At 44.2% G+C, this 17,718-nt stretch overlaps 1 protein-coding gene and 2 pseudogenes across 1 annotated transcript in view; 2 read left to right on the top strand and 1 right to left on the bottom strand.

Moving 5' to 3' along the window:
- Nucleotides 1-17,718, bottom strand: part of LOC102847470 (immunoglobulin lambda-like polypeptide 5-like) — a 52,316-nt gene that overhangs the window by 6,999 nt on the left and 27,599 nt on the right. The window lies entirely within an intron of this gene.
- LOC102876201 lies at nt 5,119-5,896 on the top strand (annotated as a pseudogene).
- On the top strand, nt 7,204-8,336 carry LOC102844627 (annotated as a pseudogene).

Here is a 17,718-nt window from a genome sequence, read left to right as displayed (position 1 = left end):
AGACCCCCTTCTCCTAGAGAGCTCCCCAGTACCAATGCACACTGAACAGGTCAGATGATAAACGTCAGATCTTTATTGAGAAGTGAACACAGGGAAGGTGAGGGACCACCCAATGTGGGCTGGCACCAGGCAGAGGTTCAGGGAGACAGTGGAGTGATGGGAAAGGGGTGTGTGGATGGGACAGACCTTCTCTGCGGAGTCCATGCTGTCCCGACCCCCTGGCTGGGGGAGCTCAGGGCCCAGCACACTCTGCGGGGACCACTGTCTGCTCTGTGGTGGTCCCATCGTGGGTGGCCTGGCAGGTGTACTTGCCATGGGACTTCCACTGAGCATGGGTCATGGTCAGGTAGCTGCTGAGTGCGTACTTCCTGTTTCTCTGTTTTGTGGACTCGGTGGTCTGCACGCCCTGGGAGATGGTTTCCCCATCTTTCTAGGTCAAGGTGATGCCATCAGGGTAGAAGTCAGTGATGAGACATACCATTGTGGCCTTTTCAGTTCGGAGCTCCTCAGGGGATGGTGGGTACAGAGAGACGGTGGGCTGTCTGGTGAACAGATGGGGTGGTGTGAGGTGCCAGTGACTCTGGGAGGTTGGCAGCATCCTGTCCTACTTCCTCTCCTCCTGTCTCAGCTTGAGTGCCCCCCGGGAAGCTGTGTGACCCTTTTTGCTGGTCTCGGAATAAGAGGAGGCCGGTACCCCTTTCATGTCCTGCTTTCCTAGTGACCTGAGAAGCCACTCTGTGTTGGCATCGGCTTTGCCTGGTGACCAGTGGATGTGATCCTGTGGTACTAGTGTTGAATCTGGCCATCTTTCTGTGCTCTCGGTCCTAGTTCCAATTTAGTAGTTGCAGGATTCAATGTGACTTCCTTGAAAATCTGGGGCTCCCCTTATTAGCTTTTGGTGTGCCTGCTTTCTGGTTTTGTAAGATCGAGTTCCTCTAGGCAGATTTGACATTGTGAGAGCGTATACAATAGTTCTTTGCATCTACCTGATACTGTGTGGAGAAGCTTTCAACCCTGGGTCTGTGACTGTGTCCTAGTGTGGTGACCCACTTAGCTGTCACAAGGATTGAGGAGGGTTCCTCATGGCTGAAGTTCTTGGGGCCGCTCTGAAGTTCCTACCTTCCCTCTCTCCCCGCCAGTCTGACTGCAGGACCCTCACCTGGATATGTGCCTGGGGTGACTCACCTACAAGCTGGGGCCTGTTTGACCTGCACTCCCTCAGAAGTCTCTGACAGTTCTAATTTAACCCAGTAGCCAGAATGTTATTAGAAATGCCCCCCATGCTGTCTTCAGTTCCCCACATAGCAGGTACCATCACCCAGGAGGGGGTGTGACAGCAGGGGTGACACTCAGCGCAGCTCCTGGACAGAGGGGACTTTGCTCTGTGGGACCTATGAGTCTAGTCCAGCCATGCTCCTCTCTGATCCTCATGCCAGGGGTTATAGTCTGTGAAGTGGTGACCTAATGCAGCATCACCCTCTTTGTGGCTCCCTGTCTCTACCTCCCCAGAAAATCAACCTAGAATGAGCCGACACTCCACTCTCTTTTCTTGTCTCCTCAGGCTGTCACTCCTGAGCCCTGGAGTAGAAGTCACAGCCCCCTTTCCATCCCTGGATTTTATACAGTCTCCTAGGCCCTAGGTGGATTCAGCCTTCAGCCCAGACCTGGAGGTTCATGGTGACTCTAAAACCCCTCATTCCCAGGTCAGAAAAGCCTCTGGTTCCCCTGAGTTCTGCTCTGGAAGTGGCACAGGAAGGCCTGTCCTGGAGCCGAGCTTAGGCCTAGTCTCCAGCCAGAAGCAGCCAGTATCCAGCTGTGAGGCTCTGGAGGTGTCTGTCTGCCCTGCTGTGGGTGTCTGTCCCACTGGGAATCCTGAGGGAAATCCCACCTCTGAGGCCCCAAAGAGAAAATAAAAGGGATGAGTACTCCAAAGTGACAAGATTAAGAAGCAAGAAGACCCCAACCAAAAAAACTGCATTTCTGGAGGCGAGAGAGGCTGGGAGGGTTTGGGAAAGGCTGAGAAAGCCACTTACCGATGACAGTGAATCTGGTCCCACCACCGAAAGAAATAGAACAGTGACTGATGCTCAGACAAAACCTATGGGGCTAGCACCTGGCATTTGCTTTTGGGGCTCTGGGACAGAGCCAGAACCTGCTGAGTGTGACAGACACGGCCTATAGGCTGGGGCATAATGGTGAGTGCAGGCAGCTGGCCAGCTCCAGAGACGGGGAAAACACTTGCCCAGTCCCCTCTCTGAGGTAGTCAATGTTTCTGTTCAAGTCACCATTACATAGGCAGCTCTGGTGGACTAGTGGTAAGAAGCTGTACTGCCAACCTATAGGGACAGGGTTCAAATCCATGGTAGCAAGATGGATGATCTCCACTCATGTGACTTACTACCTCTGAGAACCCATTGGAGGGTCCGACTCAATGCTTATTGTTGTTAAGTGCTGTTGAATTGAGTGTGACTCATAATGACCCTATGAACAAGAGATCTGACCCCTCATCATCTCTGATATACTTGATCCCATTGCTGTAGTCACCATATCAATTCATCTCATAACAACACCACTACCACTATGTCCCTTAATGAATGATTAGTTGTCTCAGGCCATGATGTGCTAGGAAGTCCTTCTCACAAGCTTTCACAATCTATCCATACCAGATTCTCTCCATGTTCTAGGATACAGGATCACTCCTGAGTTAATGGTGGTTCCATCTGGAGACCCTTCTCCTATTATCTCTATCCATCAAGACTTAACACTGTTCCACCTCCTTCACAAAGCTTTCTCTGATCTCTTAGATCACCATCTTCCCCCCACCCCCGTTCCTCTATCCATCCATGTGTCCATTTATCTACTCATCTATCCACCTGGTTATCCATTCATCTTCTCATTTATCCACTCTTATATCTATCTCTCTCCCTGTCTGGGAAAACCTTGAGGAAAATGGGAATCCCAGAACACTTGATTGTGCTTATGCGAAACCTATACTTGGACCAAGAAGCAGTCCTCAGAAAAGTGCAAGAATACACTGCAGGGTTCAAAATCAGGAAAGGAGTGTGTCAGGGATGCATCTTGTCCCCATACCTTTTCAATCTGTATGCAGAACAGATAATTTGGGAAACAGGGCTTTAGGAGGAGGAGTGTGACATTAAGATTGGAGGAAGATTCATCAACAACCTATGATATACAGATGACACAACCTTGCTTGCTGAAACAGAAGAGGACCTGAAGCACTTGTTGCAGAAGGTCAAGGATTGTAGCCTGCAATATGGATTGAAACTCAACATCAAGAAGACAAAGATTCTCACCACTGGGCCAATTGGTAGCACCATGACGGACGGAGAAGAGATTGAGGTTGTTAGCAATTACAGCTTGCTCAGATCCACAATCAACACTCTTAACACCAGCTGTCAGGAAATCAAAAGATGGATTGCATTGGAAAAAATCTGCTGTCAGGGGCCTTTCCAGAGTGCTGAAAAGCAATGATGTCAGTCTAGAGACAAAGGTGTGGCTAATCCAGGCCATGGTCTTCTCAAGTACTTGTTATGTTTCAGAGACCTGGACAATGACTATGGATGACAGAAGAAGAATTGATGCCTTCAAGTTGTGGTGCTGGAGAGGAGTATTGAACATACCATGGACTGCCAAGAAAACAAATAGTCTGTCATGGAGAAACCAAGCCTCTTCTTGGAGGCTAGGATTTTGAAGTTTCGTGGTTGGAGGGACACTGTAGGAGAGGAAGACTCCAGATGAGATGTACTGATATAGTATCTGGGGCAATGGGATTTGGTTTGTCAGAATCAGTGAAAATGGCTCAGAACAGGGAAGAGTTCAGAGCTCCTGTATATACAGGGTCACTATACAGATGACTCAATGGCGTATAAAAACAAAAGCATACTATGTTGGTTGCTTTTTATTTAAGCCTCTTGTTTAGAGTCAACAAGACCTTGAATAGGGCCTTTGTACTGAAAATTTGACTGTTACTGTATTTTGGAGGAATATTCTTCTAAGTGGTACAGCACTCTTCTGTCAATATGCTATACTGAGGTAACCTGGGGTGGTTGTGATGCTGAACCTTGTGCCACTGGGGCGTCAAATGCCATAACAGTTACCCATGGTGGATAGTGTTTGGTGGAGCCACCAGTTGAAGACAGGCTTGGAAGCAAGAGTGGCATCCACTTCCTAAACAACATGCCTCTGGAAACTCTATGAACTTTGATAAATGATGATAGTTATAGATAGGCTTCAGAAGTTTTGTTTATAGAGTCGCTATGAGTTGTGCTCGACTTGACAGCAATCAACAACAACCTGAGTATTCATCTATAATCCATCCATCCATCCATCCACTCATCCATTATCCTTCCATCTATTCCAGGCACTGATTCATGTGCTAGAACATGGTGCACCCTGTCGCCTGACTTTTTTTCCCCACCTTTCCTTGCAGCTTTTCAGTTCAAAGTCACTAACGTCCACATCTCCATCACTGTTAAATTAAGGTCCCTCCCATCTCTGAGAAGAATGTGACTTTGTGATTGGCCACTCATTCCTGAGATTCCCCCCAACTTGGTATTTAAAACACCACACTTAGATACTTTCTCCTTTGGCTTCTTTTTCTCCTACCCCCTGTTGACCCAAAGATCACCATCTTGAGTCTTACTTTTCTATGCTTTTTATGTTCACCTTGTATTTGCTACCCATGTTGTACACTCAGACAAGTATCCAAGGTACTTTGGGTCCCTATTTCCAGCTCTGACTTCTCTGTTAGGTTTCAATTAACACAGTCCTTTTGGAATATCCCATAGTCACATTGAACCCAATAGACTGAAAGTGAATTCATTACAATTCCCTGTAAACTTGCTCTTGCCCCAGCGTCTTCACTTCACAAAATCCTTCTCTAATCCTAGAGTTAACTTAGAATGCTTTATCATCCTTCAGTCACTGTGTTCTAGACATTCTAAAATAGCTTAAAAAGACAATGAATATAATCAAGTACACCCAAATTACATCCTAAGGGTTTATGATTATAAGAATCCTTGTCTTGGCCACCGGCGGATCCCGGGACGCGGATACCCGGGTTCCCGGTAGCCGGTGGCCCGCGGGCCCAGGGTCGGGATGCATCGCCGCGGGGTTGGAGCCAGCGACATCGCCAAGAAGAAACTTGCTGAGGCCAAGTATAAGGAACAAGGAACTGTCTTGGCTGAGGATCAGTTGACCCAGATGTCGAAACAGTTGGACATGTTCAAGACAAACCTGGAAGAGTTTGCCAGCAAACATAAGCAGGAGATCCGCAAGAATCCTGAGTTCCGAGTGCAGTTCCAGGACATGTGTGCCACCATTGGGGTGGATCCTTTGGCCTCTGGAAAAGGATTTTGGTCTGAAATGCTGGGTGTGGAGGACTTCTATTATGAACTGGGTGTCCAGATTATTGAAGTGTGCCTGGCCCTGAAGCACTGATATGGAGGTCTGATAACTCTGGAGGAACTACATCAACAAGTGTTAAAAGGGAGGGGCAAGTTCACCCAGGATGTCAGCCAAGACGACCTGATTCGAGCTATCAAGAAACTAAAGGCACTTGGCACTGGCTTCGGCATCATCCCTGTGGGCGGCACTTACCTCATTCAGTCTGTTCCAGCTGAGCTCAATTATGGATCACACTGTGGTGCTGCAGCTGGCAGAGAAACACGGCTACGTGACTGTCAGTGAAATCAAAACCAGTCTTAAATGGGAGACAGAGCAAGCGCAGCAAGTGCTGGAGCATCTGCTGAAGGAAGGGCTGGCCTGGTTGGACTTGCAAGCTCCTGGGGAGGCACACTACTGGCTGCCAGCTCTCTTCACTGATCTCTATGCTCAGGAGATCACAGCTGAGGAGGCCAGCGAAGCTCTTCCCTGACTTGGAGTGTGGGAGTCAGCAGGCGGGGAAAAGAGGAAAAAGCTCTTGGTAAATAAAACCTGAACAATTAAAAAAAAAAAAGACTCCTTGTCTTGACCAATCTTATTTGAGCTCCCAGTGTAGCTAATGAACTAAAACAATGCAAAGATTATGACGATGATACAGAACTTGACAATGGTATGCTGCACTTGGAAAATGTCCAGTCTGGTAGAACTGGCTTGATTGGAATGGACTCTATAGAAATTGAAAACAGTAACAGTAGCAACAATACCCAAAGTAATAGTTCAACTGTAGACCTTCCACGTGGAAGACCCAGATTTGACTTCCATATAGCACACTTCATGAGCAATCCAACACCTGTCAATCACTGGAGGACTGCTTATTCCATGATGCCGAATAGTTTTGGTGAAATTTTCAGACTAAGGCAGACTAGTTGTTATTGTGTACCATCTAGTCGGAACCAACTCATAGCTGACCCTTCCGCAGGTTTTCAGAGGCAGTTAATTGCATGGGAGGAAACTGTCCATCCTTCTCTCACAGGGCAGCTGCTGGATTCAAACTGCGTGCCTACCGAATTGCAGTGCAGCTTCTACCAGTAGGCCACTGGACTAGGAAAAAAAGGTTTTTAATCTACTAAAAATGCCTATGGATAATTGTATTTACAATAAGCACATAGAATTTTTGAAACAAAACTTAATATAATTGCAATACAAATAAAATAGTTGTTTAAAGGAAGCAAACATCCAGTCCTTTCACCAGTTAAAATTGAAAGAGACTTCCTTAATTCAAAACAGATGAAATTTCAGAACTTTAAAATAATCTGTACCTTTAGGAATTAGAAATAAGGTAAGATTATCCACTCTTATGTCTATTGCCTAATGTATTCTGGTTTTGAAATTAAGTTACAAAAGAAAAATACAGGTATAAGTATCGGAAACAAAGAGAGAAAATTTTTCTTTTTAGCTCATGTGATAGTCTACCTAAAAAAACCCTGAGAGAGCCCCTCCGCTGCCGCAGCCGCCACTGTGGATCCTCCCAAACACCAAAATTCTGGCCTCGCTCCCAGAGGTAAGGGCGGGCGTGGGACCCCAGCACATTCTAACCTGCGCGCCTGCCGGCCTGGGCCTCATGGGCGCACGAGATTTCCGCATCCCGCTCCGGCCGCTCTCAGTCTTCGCGGGGGCCCATATAGCAGGTCACACTACAGACCTCCAGATGCTGGTCTATTCAGCCAAGAATGAATGAGTCCCCTGTTCTTTTACCCATGAACTGTTTCTCCAGCTGCTTTGCCAGCATCTACAGTCATCATGTCTACTTTGCTCCTCAACCTGGATTTTGTGGAACCTCCTCCCAAAAAGGCCTTAAAGGGGAATTCCAAGCACCAGAGTTTTGTCAGGAAATGGTGGTTCTTGGAACAGTAAGGCTTACTGAAAAAGAAGAAGCAGGTGCCTAGAGTGCTCGCAGACCAGCAAAGAAAGAGGAAAGCCTCAAGGTAGATGGCACTGGGAGAGTTTCTCCACTCCCTTACAAAAGAAAGGCACCTGCCTCCAGCAGTGGGTCAGAACAATCCCTGGACAAGAAAATGGCAGTGTGCTGGCGGACTCCTCCTTCACAAAAGGGTCATTCTGTTGCCACTGAAGTAGATTTGCTGGGGGAATTCCAGAGTGCGCTTCCAAAGATTAAGAGCCACAAAACCTCCCAGAAAAACAGTTACCAGAAGAAACCTTCTCAGAAGAATGCCTCACAAAACTCTATTTTTGCTCACTCAGAGAATAACTCTGGAGTATCCCAAGAGATGCCAACGAAGATGGTGGCAGTTGACTGTGAGATGGTGGGCACAGGGCCTAACGGGCATATCAGTTCCTTGGCTCGATGTAGCATTGTCAACTATAATGGTGATGTGCTTTATGATGAGTACATTCGTCCCCCCTGTCACATTGTAGACTACCGGACCAGGTGGAGTGGTATCCGAAAGCAACACATGGTGAATGCTACGCCCTGCAAAAGTGCTCGGAGCCAGATCTTGAAGATACTCGCAGGGAAGATCGTGGTAGGACATGCTGTCCACAATGACTTTAAAGCCATGCAGTACATTCACCCCAAGTCTCTCACCCGAGACACCTCCCATACCCCTCTCCTCAACAAGAAGGCAGACCTTCCAGAGAATGCTACCATGTCTCTGAAGCGTCTCACCCAGAAGCTGCTGAACGGCGACATTCAGGTCGGGGACAGTGGGCATTCCTCTGTGGAAGATGCTCAGGCCACCATGGAACTGTACAAGTTGGTTGAAGTTGAAGTTGAATGGGAACAACACCTGGCGCAGAATCCCCCCAAGGACTGGCCCACGGTCTGGGCACTAGCCACGTCAGGAGGCACAGTCGCAATCCAGGTGAAATGGACCGATGGACAGCTCTGTTGGCTCCACCTGACTGGGAGCTAGGCAGGTTCCCTGCACTTCATATCCATAGAAACTTTACCTCTGGCGTTGTTCTGTGTTTGGTTAAGTCTCCCATGTGGAAGTGAGAAGCCCTCCATGTCAGAACCCAGCCCCATACAGTTTACCTCTTAAATAGTGCTAACAGCAGGGCCCATTCAGTCATTTTGACTCAGGGTGTAGGGTTTACCAGAAATGTTATTTCCCCAACTACCTTATCACTAGGGTGGCCATAAGTCCCAGTTTATGTCTTTTTGTCCTCCAGTAATTAACAGCTCGACAGCACCTAACAATGACAATTAACAGTGTATTCTTACACTCTCAGAAGTGTCTGATTGGGTGGTAGGTGGTACGGTCACATTACATATCACTGATTCTGCCTTTACCTCGGAATCTCCATCTGGCCCGTGACTGGATATGGCCTGTTCTCACATTGACTTCCAGAGGAACCATTCCTGTGGAGTTTTACTTCTCTTTAGGGCTCTAGGCAGTAATGGTAAGAAAGTATGGCTTAGAAACCCAACTTTTCTAATTTAGGAAAGCAATTTCTTTCCTAAGGATTTATTTAATTCTGGTCCCTCTTTGAGGTTGAAAAAAAGAATTTAAAGTGTTTTTATGATTTTTAATCTTTCACTTTGCTGAACTGTGCCCCTGAAGTCACAAACTATCCCTTTGATAACATTTTATAATGAAGAAAAAAAAAAGCAAAACAAAAACCCTGAGAGAATGAATTGAAGAGCTGTAAAAACTGAAAGAAGAATTCTATAAAGTGACTCGGTACAAACCAACATTTATATTCAACAGGTTTCATTTTTACATCAACACTAACCATGTTGGATTGTGAAATGAGAAGAATTCACAATGTCAATGAAAAAATGTTAAGATGTCTAGTAATAAACTCAGTGCTTTTAAAAAGGAGCAAGAAGATAGTAGAAAACACTGGATTAATGTGAGTGAGGAGTACTGTCTTCTCAAGGGGAAATGTTGAATATTGTGAAGATGTCTGTTTTTGCCAAATTAATCTATACATCCTATGAAATCACAAACACAACACCAAAGAATGATTCTTGAAAGTTAGCCAAGTAAATGAAAGTCCAGCCAAAAGAATAATCACAAAGAACAAGCATGAATACTTTGAAACGGAGTGATAATGATGGTGTTTTCCTTATCAGATGTCAAATATACTATGAGTTGAAATTCATAATTAAAATAATGTGAAATTGACATAGGATCAATAGAACCACAGAGAGAATGTGATGGATTAATAGTTTAGGATTTGATAAACTTATATGTATATCCAAAAAATATGCATCAATTGGTTCTCCATTTAGAAAAGAACAAGTTAGACTGTTACCTACAGAAAAAAGAAACCCTAAGTAGACTATGAAAATAGCAAAGAAGCAAAAGTACCCGGCTAAGACATAGAAAAATGGTTTAATATTACTAACTGAAAACATGCCATTAATTATAGAAACCACAAAGGAAACATTAAATCAATCTGACACATGAAAAATGAAAACAGTAAACAGAAGGCATAAGACAGATACAAAACGACATTTGCAACTCTTATAAAACAAGGCAGTTAATGTCCAAAATATATTAAAAATTTCTGTGAATCTAGTAGAACGAATGGCAACAAATGACTGGAAAAGTGGGGACAATGAGGACCAGTCAATTCACAGAAGAAACAGAGTTATTGAACAAAAACACAAAAGGGAATAAATTTCACTAATGATCAAATACTAAACAATAAATCAAAACAATTCTATTTTTTGCTCGTCAGATGGGCAAAATGGAAGCAGACCAACAAAATGACATTATTGGAAATTATGCAGAGAAAAGAACACGGCTATCCATTGCTGTAAGAGTGGACTAGAGTAACTTTTTGGGACTGTAATGGGATGGTACCAAGGAAAATGCCAAAAGCACATTCCCTCTCATGCAATAATTTTACTTTTAAGTATCTCTTTCTATAGCAATACATAAATAAATACACCATCTACACATACACAGTATATAAGAATTTTATCACATTATTATTTTTAACTGATACTTTGTTTTTCTTTATTTTAAAAACATTATTTGAAAGAAAGTTTACAAATTGTATTGCATATTCATGCAATCATTCAGACATTTTGCTTTATGATATTAATTACAATTGATTAATGTAATGAATCACCATGTCTGATCAAACCCTTATTATATGTTGCATTTCCTTTTCCTCAACTTCTTTTTCCAAATATTTTATTATGATTTGAGTGAAATTTTACAAATTTGATTGTTTTTTTTTAAAAAAATCAATCACTCATGTACATTCTATTCTACTGTATGCACAGAGTCTGACCATCTATTCAGAGCATTCCCTTGTTTGTTTGTTGGCCATCTAGAATGTCTTTTTATGGTATTTAAAAATGGAATCACTCCAAAAAACACATTAAAATAAAAATGGTTACATAAATTCTGGTTCACTCAAACTTTTCATTTTCATAAAGCTGTTATGAGAATGTGGTAGATCCACAGAAATTGGCAGAAATATTGATATCGTTTAAAGAGCTGGTTGCTCAATTAGTTCAAAGGACTGATAAAACACTGGACTCTCAACATCTACAACCCTGGGAAAAGAACTGGATGATGCTTGGTCCCCTGCTGGTCACTTAAAGGGACCATAGTCGAAAGTCCTGGTTAGAGTGGGCAAAAACATAGAACAAAACTAAAACATAAGAATAGCCAGAGTAGTTGTTCTAATAGAGCCTGGTAAAACCTCCAAGATGACCTTAAGCTACTCTTCAAATTTAGGGAAAACGTCACTTCTGTGGTTCATCTCTGATGACCTAGTGAGTAGGAGGTTGTGCTGTTGACCCATGGGTGGGTAGCTCAAATCCACTATTCCATGGGAGAAAGATGGGCAATCTTTTCCCACGTGATTTATAACTTCTGAAAACCCACTGGAGGGCCAGCCGTAAGCTGTTGCCCATTTGACAACAATGAGGTGGTTTAACATTCAGCTAAGATTGACAGGCCTAGAAGGTGAGTGATAACACCAGGGAGGCACTCTTCTTTAGCATAATCCATCATGTAAGGGCAGCATTTGCTTGGGGATAAAGCTCAGAAAGGAGGAAATGGAAAGACAGGACACTATGTCAGGAAGAAGCTGAAGAATGCCCTTTCATTGTAATTTAACATTATACAGCAATGTACATGAGGGGCAAAAGGAAAGCCAATTTGCTTTTTAAACTTTCATCCAAATTGTAAGAAAAAAGGGGGGGAAAAGGAATGAGTTTCAGAAGAATATGTATAGTATCCCCTCATTTTTTGAAAAGTTTCTCAACACTAATTGTGTATGCACGCGCGTGTGTTCAGGGGCCACACACAGAAAGGGAGAGCTTGGACATTCTGACACCTGCTGACAATTGCTATCTTTGGCGAGTACATGGGAAAAGAGAACACACACTTTTTATTTCATATTCTTCTATGCTTTTTCTTATAACTCTTCTATTAAACATTACTTGTGCTAAACATATAGAACAAAACTTGCTATTTTGCCATTAACAGTTCAGTAACATAGATGATTGTTACCTTTTCGTGCAACCATTGCCACAATTTCCAAAATTAAAAGTGTATTTTAGAAGACAAAAAATGAAATCTTGGACATTTTGAAGGAAATAGAAAATCATATTACAAAGGAATAATTAAAATCAGATAGAATCCCAGTGGTCTGAGACACATCAGTATTTTCGGACAAGTTTTGAAAGATACACATTTGTTGTTGTTGTTATGTACTGTCAAGTCAGAACCAATCCATAGCTGACCTTTGGGTGGGTTTTCAGAGGCAGTTTAACTTCACAGGAGAGTGATTGGCCATCCTTCTCCTGCAGAGCAGCTTGTCGCCTCAAACTGGTGGTCTCAAACTGTGTACCTTCAGGATTGCAGCACAGCTTCATGCTACTAGGCCACCAGAGCTCCTAAACATTTAGGAGCATCTATACATTCAATATGGTATTGTTTTTTTAAAAAACAGATTTTTCTAGAGTTCTAGAGATGCTTGAAAACCTTCATTTTGTTTGAAGTTTTGTTAAAGAATCCTTAGGACGGTGGTCCCATATTGTATTTTCTTCCACACTTTGTTTAAATTAGGGTGCTCTGGATGCCCAGTCCATGGGAAGTGTCCCTGCTAACCTAAAAGTGGGCTTCTCTGGTGGTTGGAATCCACCAAGAACTCTGTGGGGAAAGGTGGGTAGTTAACTGTCTCTGAAAACTAGCTGATGAGGGAACAAAGAACTAGTGGAATGACAGAGTTTAAATGCATAAACACTTTAGGAATCCATGTATCTTGGTTTAACATTTTTAAAATATTTGACTCAGTTAATATTTAATTATTTGATATAAATGAAAAGAAATTTATTTTAATAATTGAACATTTTAAACTGTAGAGAATCCAAGAAATGTTCCTCCACTTGAGATTCGCCTGCCCTTTCCATAGGAGGCCTGGCACCGGGTTGCCTCCCTGCAGCCCCAGTCCAGTCCCCTCACCCTGCCTGGGGTTCCCTGGTCTCGCTCTGTCCTCTCACCTGGTCTCACTCTAGCCTCCGTCCACACTCATTTGCCCCAGACACAGTCTGACTTTGACGCTCCATGGATGATGTGAGCCTGGGATGGGACCTGGTGGCAGAGGCTCCTCCCACATCCCTGTATCCCCAGCCTGATTGACCACTACTCTCTTCCCTCGGGGCTCCCAGTTGTTAGGTGATGTAAGTCAGAAGAGACCCATAGCGATCCTATGAGCAACAGCCCTGAACTGTATCCTATCCTGTGCCATTCTCACAATCCCTGACACGCTGCAGTCCCTGAGTCAATCCATCTGGTTGAGAATCTTCCTCTCCTTCACTGTCCCTCCACCTTTCCAGGCAATCTCCTAAAATCGTGCGCGAAGCATGTGAGACAAAGCTCTTTAGTCTTTGCCTCCAATGAGCACTTTGGCTGCACTTTCTTCAAGACCTATCTGTTATTTTGGAAGTTCATGGAATATTCAGTACTTTGTTCCAACATCATAGCTCAAAGGCATCAATTAATTCTTCTATCATCCTTATTCACTGTCCAACTCTCAGATGCATAGCAAGCGATTATAAATACGAAATAGGACCCCAGAGAGCTCCCTCCGGCCACACAGTGCCAGCTCGTGGCTCGAAGTCTAAAGCCCAGCATCTCACCATCTAATGCGGTTGCGCAGTCCTGGTGGCTGGCAGCTGCGGTCCCACGCCCCAGATCCCTGGCTTGCCAGTTGCTATCCTTCTCCCTAGACCTCGGTGGCTGAGCAATGGCTCTCCCGGGTCCCATGTCCCAGTGATGGCGCTGTGGTTCTCCTGGAGCCTGGGCACGAGGCGACGCCTGGAAACAGCGGGCCCCCTGCCAGAGGCACGGCCGCCCCACTGCCCGTGTCTTTGGGACTGTTTTGTTAAAATACTTGACTCACTATTGCGGTCACACCATCTTTTCCCAGCCCTGGGGCACAGCGAGTGGCGCAGAGGACGGGATACCTCTCTTCCCACGTTCATGGGCAGCATCTAGAGAGTTGTGGGCTTTTACCCCAGGACCCAAGTGCGCCACGTGTGGCTGCTCTAGGGAGGGCGCTCTCACGCATTCCCTTCCCCAGGCTGATGCCCGCTCCTGGGTGCACTAAGTTTCAGGGGTGCAGTCCCTGGAGGAGGATTTGGCTGAATGTCTGTCTTGGAGACTCAGGGAAAATCCTGAGCCCTAGCAGAGCCTGGGGCGCCCCTGCCAGCAAGGATGCAGGGCCAGGGATCTTGAGCACAGAGCAGGGTCTGGCACCTGGGTGCCAGCATCCCCATGAATGTCCTACCTTTGCCTTCCAAGCTCAAATTCAGCAATCAAACGATGTCTTAATGCAATATTAAAAAAGAAAGCATTTATATAAAAATACTGACAGTGAACATAAAATGGACATAAAATGAACACAAAAAGGAAGACAGGATTTTCCAGGCCTCATCTTTGCAACACTTATCCACTTGCTACACCCCTTCCTTTCTGCCACCACTGTTCTTTCTGCCACTCTGACCTGCCTTATTCACTGGGCCTCCCACTCCCAAGTCGAGCTGGATTCTTACCTGCCCCGCTGGCTCTGAGGGTGAGGCCTGGGTCCTAGTCCCTGGATGCTGCTTTGAGGTATTGCTATCTGGGATTGCTGGCAGAGAACTCCAAGGCACTGGCCCAGCAGCAGCCATAAGCATGGCTTGCAGACACCAATATGACACCAGCACCTCATCTGCCCTTGTGGTCAGGGCTAACCTGTGGTGCAGGCCCCAGAAAGAATGTCACCAAAGTTCGAGTACTCCAGGCTGTGTGTCCTGGCCTTGGCCTAAGAGGCTCTAGTCTCTGATCCCAGTGCCTGGGGAATTTTATGGCTCATGGCTGTTACTCATGGCATCTGTTAACTGCTCCACTGTGGTTGGAAGCTAGGGCTCAACCACAGTCTGCTGGCACGACCTCCTCTCTCTGGGGCCCTGGGGAGCATGCCTGCTCCCACCACGATCCCCAAGGGCATCCTGCTCTTTGGAGCATCAACCCAGTCTCTCTGAAGGGCAGTGCAGAGCAATTTCATGACCAGTGAAACAGGAGGCGCCAAGCTCAGTTGCAGGGAGGCTCAGCCCCAGCTGAGCTGTTCTTACCAACCCCCAGATGGCCCTCACACTCCACATTTCTTGTAGGTTTGCCAAGTTCATTGGTTCACACTCATCATTTTTTCTATGTAACTTCTTAACTACACAATGGCTCCTGAAGGAAACCTGGGAAGATCATGAAGTCTGGAATGAGCTGGATCTCATTGAGCCTCAGTTGCCTTCTCTGTCAAATGGGCAGCTGGTTCCTCTGGGACAGAGAGGTCATGAGCACGAGTTGAGATTCCATTTCTTCTGCTGTTGAGTTGGATCTGACTCAAAACCTTGTACACAATGGAATTGGACTATTGTCTGATGCAACAGGTTTTCACTTTATTAAATTTCAGACATTCAAGGTGGGTTCAGAAGGGGCCATGGAATGAGGGTTGTGGTATGTATAGTGACTGCTGATGTCAGATGGATCTTGGCTAAGTACAGAGAGTACTAGAACCATGTTCAACTGTGTTTTGTTGATTATTCAACCGCATGTGACTGTGTAGATCACAACAACTTAAAGACAAAAATGAGAAGAATGGGAATCCCAGAATACAAAATTGTCCCATACAAACTTATTTATAGACCAAGAAGTAGTCATTTGAACAGAACAGGGATGTGTGCATCAAGATTGTATCCTTTCTCCATACTCATTCAATCTATATGCTGAACAAATAGTTCCAGAAACTATACTATATAAAGAAGAGTGTGACATCATGATCAGAGGAAAACTCAACAATCTGTCTTAGGCAGATGACAACACCTTGCTTGTAGAAAGTGAAGAAGACTTGAAGCATTACTAAAGAAGATCAAAGATTACAAAGTTAAATATGGATTACATCGAGAGTACAAAAATCCTCACCACTGTACCAATAATCAACACCATGCTGGATAGAGAAGAATGAAATTGTACTTGAAAAGCAAAATTGTACAGTGATTTTGCTTTACTTGCGTCCACAACCAATACCAGTAGTAACAACAGTCAAGAAATCAAATGTGTGTTGCATTGGACAAAGCTGCTGTTAAGAATCTTTTTAAAGTGCAAAAAAGCAAGAATGTTATTTTAAGGCCTAAGGTGCATCTGACCCAAGCCATGTAGTTTTCAATTGCTTGCTATGCATCTGAAAGTTGGACAATAAGTAAGGAAGACCAAGAAGAATGAATGCCTTTGAATTGTGATGTTGATGAAGAGTACCAAAACTTCATTGTGAAAATCACTGATAAAACCCAGGACACTGTCTCAGCTCCTCATCGTGACTGGTTGAACAGTATGATCCCTTGATCAGTGCCACTCCCTGAGCTGGGCTGGGGACAATGCATTCCCACCATCTTATCCTGTAAGAGTTTGCAAATAAGTTATCCAGAGTACTGTCCTGACAAGTCATTTGTGAAGGCCAATCAAAACAAGAGTGAGCTTTTATTAGGCAATTTTGCAAAATCAAGCTCTCAAGTCCTGAAAGAGAAGCAAGCTGGTGTGTCTTCCACGGTCCGACAAGAGTTTTTATTCTAGCTTGAAAATCCCTTCCCCTATTCCTCTTTTTTTTCCTCTCATGCCAGACGGGTAGTGTGTCCTTATCATAACAAGGTTTAAAGGATGGCACATGTCACACAGAAGCATGAGCACCCAATCATCATGCTGATGAACCAGAAAAGGATCTCCCCTATTCCTCTTAATTGAGCACTGAGGAGTGTACAGGCTTTCCTGGAAGTTGTTTATATTTTACCTTCCTTTTTTACAACCTATTATCCCTCTCTTCTCTCTTTATCTTGTGAGTACACATTCCAGAGATTCTTTTATTCTTCTGCACAATAATGTATATCTCCTCTCCCCCCTTATCTTATTTATCTTGACTTTATCTCCCTGATTGTCAGTGATGTGTCTGTTGGGGCCATCTGAATGTCATCCTCTGTGAAGTCTTTCAGTGTCTCTTGGCCATTTTGTAATAGGGTCGTCAGTCTTTTTCTTGTGGAGGTCCTATAGGATTCTGTAAACTTGTTACGAAACCCTTGTCTGAGATGGTATTGCCAATTTTTTTTCTTCCAGGTCAGTAGGTTTTCTTTTCACCCTGTTGGAAAAAAAATTTTTCCCCCCTAAAAAAAGTTTTTTTTAAGGGACTTAATCTTTAGCAGTTCCAATTCACCTATGATATCCTCTCCTGGTTGTGCGTTTCTGGATGTATTTGACAGCTGAAGTTTTGCCCCATTTTTCCTTTTATGATCTTTGTAGTTTTGAACTTTATGCTGAGGTCTCTGATCCACACTGAATTGATATTTGTGTATGGTGTGAGACGTGGATTCTGTTTCAGCTTTCTGCAGATAGTAGTCCAGTTTTGCCAGCACCATTTGTTCAAGAGATTGTCGTTTCCCCATTTGATACGGTTTTTTTTTCTTTTTTTTTCCCATTTGATAAGTTTTGTTCCTTTGTTCTGTACTATGTAGTATATACTAGTAGTATACTAAGTTGTATATAAGTTGTATATGTAGGTAGATGGGTTAATTTCTGGGTTCTGGCTTCTATTCCATTGATCTCTGTGCCTGTCATTGTATCAGTGCCATTCTGTTTTGGTTACTATCACTGTGTATTAGGGTTTGAGGTCAGGAAGTGCTATGCATTCCACTTTATTTTTTTTTTTTAAATTTAGTTTGTTCATTTTTCATTTCAATGAACATCTACAGAGATTTTGGAATTCCATTCATTCATTGTTGCACCCTTCTCCCCGCAC

Source organism: Elephantulus edwardii, unplaced genomic scaffold (assembly GCF_000299155.1).
Source record: "Elephantulus edwardii isolate Elephantulus edwardi_28Jun2011 unplaced genomic scaffold, EleEdw1.0 scaffold00494, whole genome shotgun sequence".
Taxonomy (NCBI): domain Eukaryota; kingdom Metazoa; phylum Chordata; class Mammalia; order Macroscelidea; family Macroscelididae; genus Elephantulus; species Elephantulus edwardii.
Note: the sequence above shows the minus strand (reverse complement) of the source record. Positions and strands in the feature narration are given on the sequence as shown.